Source organism: Pongo abelii, chromosome 9 (genome assembly GCF_028885655.2).
Source record: "Pongo abelii isolate AG06213 chromosome 9, NHGRI_mPonAbe1-v2.0_pri, whole genome shotgun sequence".
NCBI classification, from domain to species: Eukaryota; Metazoa; Chordata; class Mammalia; order Primates; family Hominidae; genus Pongo; species Pongo abelii.
Genome location: NC_071994.2, coordinates 105,383,465 through 105,386,397, shown reverse-complemented (window position 1 = coordinate 105,386,397; position 2,933 = coordinate 105,383,465). Strand labels below are relative to the sequence as shown.

Sequence of the window (2,933 nt, the reverse complement as noted above, 5' to 3'; positions counted from 1 at the left end):
ACCATATACTATTTAAAAATCTCTGCTGGATTTTTTTTAAAAACCCTCAAAAGTAAACAGCCATCATTATGAATCCAGGGATTTAAAGAAGTTTGGTGAGTTGTAATCCATTGTAGCTATTACCACTATTAGTGCTCAAGTTGTTTTATTTTAGGCCTGTGAGAGTTTACTCAGGTTGGCTCCTGAGTCTTTTTGATACTTTCCTAGTAGTCTTTGCTTTCCAGGCTCATTTTGTGTATTTCTTACTCCATACCCATAATAAGCCATTACTCCTAAGTGCCCTGGATCCTTTAGTGGGAAATGGTATTTAAAGAGCATAAACTGAATGTTTGTCTCCTTTAAGCTAGCGCTGCAAGGAACAACAAACAAACAAACAAAAAATGTTTGTCGTGTTGTTAATGAGTTTGATTGTTTCTATACCTGTTCAATGGACAGAGCTGGTTAGTATGGGTTTGTTTTGGTTTGGTTTTTGTCTTTTAAATCAAATATATCATGAACTCATTGATACTTCCGATTCAAATTCAGGAAGTCAAGGTTTTATTTAACCTCTTTGATTACACATCTGTAACTCCCTTTATTTTGAAAATCCTTGGTCTCCCCTACTTTTTCCTTCCTGCCCTATAAGTAATGACTTAAACACTTTTTGTGATTCATTTTTCATTTTAAAAATGTTATGCATGTTTATACCTACCCTTTTCTTAGATAAACAGTAGTAGCATACTTTTCTCCACCTTTTTTCACTTTATAATAAATTCTAGAGATTATATAATACTAACATATAGAGCTATTCCTCATTTCTATATAGTACTCCATTGTGTAGATGTGCCATAATATATTCAACTTGAACAATGTAATTCAGAAAGCAGCCAAAAACTGTTAGGGCCGTGTCAAAGACTAAGGAGCCAGCCTGGATAAGCTCCCCAGCCATAAATAAAATTAGTACCATAATATATTCAGCTACTTCCCTATGGATGGACATCTGGGTGGTTTCCAGCCTTTTGCTATTACAAATAGTGCTGTAATGAATAATCATGGTAACACATCTTATTTTAGGATATATTCCCAGAAGTTAGTTCAAATGGTAAATCCATATATAAATTTGCCTAATATGGCCACATACCCATCCATGAGTATGTTGGCATTTTGCAGTCCAATCAGCAGTGTATGTGAGTGCCTGTTTTTCCCACAGCTTTATCAGTGGAGTAGTTGTCAGACTTTTGGATTGTTGCCAACCTGTTAAATAATAAATAGTATTTCAGTTCAGTTTCAATTTTTATTGCTATATTATGAATGGGATTGAAAAACTTTTCCTATGCATCAATTGTATATGTAATGTTTTATTTATTTTTTTAAGTGAGTATGAAAGAATGTTAGGATTGGTTGTGAGGTATTATTAAAGAAAAAAATTCTGACATTTGTTAAAATGGTAAGGAAGACTTTATTCAGGACTATGCAATCAAAACATTGCAATAGGGAGCAAGATTGGGCTCAACTGGGAATACAGCAAGGACAGCTGGGGTATTTATAACCAACAGGTAGAGTAAGGAGGGTCAGTGGATAGAAAAGTACTAAAAGGAGACATCAAGGGTGGTAGGATTCTTGCTGAAGGCAGGCTAAGGGCTTATACTTCAGAAGTGGAGAATGAGGAACTTGATCAGATACCCAGAGTGGCGGGATCCTCACTAAACTGACAGGATTCTTGTTAAGACTGAGGTAGGCCAACAATTACAGGTGGGGTAGGGCACAAAGTCAAGGCCTAGTCAAGAAGAGGGCTCAGAAGAGGCTCAGAAGTTTGGTCAAAGAGATAGTCTTTGTCAGTATGTACACAAATCACATGCATATGTTCCTGAATTTTTGAATGTTTTAAAAAATTCAAATAGGACATTAAGAACTTACAAATTTGGGTCACATCAGAACTTCCCTTTCCAACTTCTAGTCACTTGCAGGCATCCCAAGCATTACCTTTTCATCTGTTTAAAAAAAAAAAAAAAAGTCACTTTATATTTCTGTGGTAAGACTTTGGATTTTAATTTTCATAAAACCCTTCATTAGGGTTTTGGAACTAGAGAGGATCCAATAGCTCCCTTGATTTAATCAGTTTATTTTGTATATGAGCAGTCAGCCAAGGTAATTGCTAAAAAGATTTTTATAGATAATATTGAGACTCTTAAAATCCATGACAGCTTTAAAATGTTGGCGTCTGTATCAAAAGTCAGGTTTTAAAAATTTACAGAAATATTATTTAAAGGCTTAATTAGTAAACCTTAATAATTTAATGAAACTCTAGTTTCAAAAATCAATGAATCAAAAGTTAGGAAAATAAAGGTGTTAAAGACGGACTGAGTATACTGGGCACATATTGTTTGCTTCTTCACGTCAGGCTGGGACCATTAGCTCAAAACTTACCTTATCTAAGCTCAAAATTTTATCCATGTAATCGCTTAAATATAGCTCAGATGGGCCGGGTGCGGTGGCTTACGCCTGTAATCACAGCACTTTGGGAGGCCAAGGCAGGCAGATCGCCTGAGGTCAGAAGTTTGAGACCAGCCTGGCCAACATGGTGAAACCCCATCTCTACTAAAAATTACAAAAGTTATCTGGGCATGGTTGTGCATGCCTGTAGTCCCAGCTACTTGGGAGGCTGAGGCAGGAGAATCTCTTCAACCCAGGAGGTGGAGGTTGCAGTGAGACATTGCAATCCAGCCTGGGATACAGAGCAAGACTCCATCTCAAAAAAAAAAAAAAGTATATATATATACACACGCACATACACACACACACACACACACACACACATATATATAGCTCAGATGGCCATGTTTTTAGCCATTTAGAGTCTGCCTGCTAGCCAAAGATAAAACTGTACCTGGCATCTGTTAACCAAAGATAAGACAAAGCTAGGGCTATAAAAGACCCCAAACCTCTGCTGCCCT

The 2,933-nt window shown here is 36.6% G+C and overlaps 1 long non-coding RNA gene across 1 annotated transcript; it reads right to left on the bottom strand.

The window, feature by feature from the left end:
- Nucleotides 1-804: 804 nt before the first annotated feature.
- LOC129048750 (uncharacterized) lies at nucleotides 805-2,536 on the bottom strand. Its single transcript, XR_008511338.1, has 3 exons — nucleotides 2,407-2,536; nucleotides 1,897-1,970; nucleotides 805-1,233 (listed from the first exon to the last, which is right to left on the bottom strand). It is a non-coding gene; the product is annotated as an uncharacterized LOC129048750 (long non-coding RNA).
- Nucleotides 2,537-2,933: the final 397 nt, after the last annotated feature.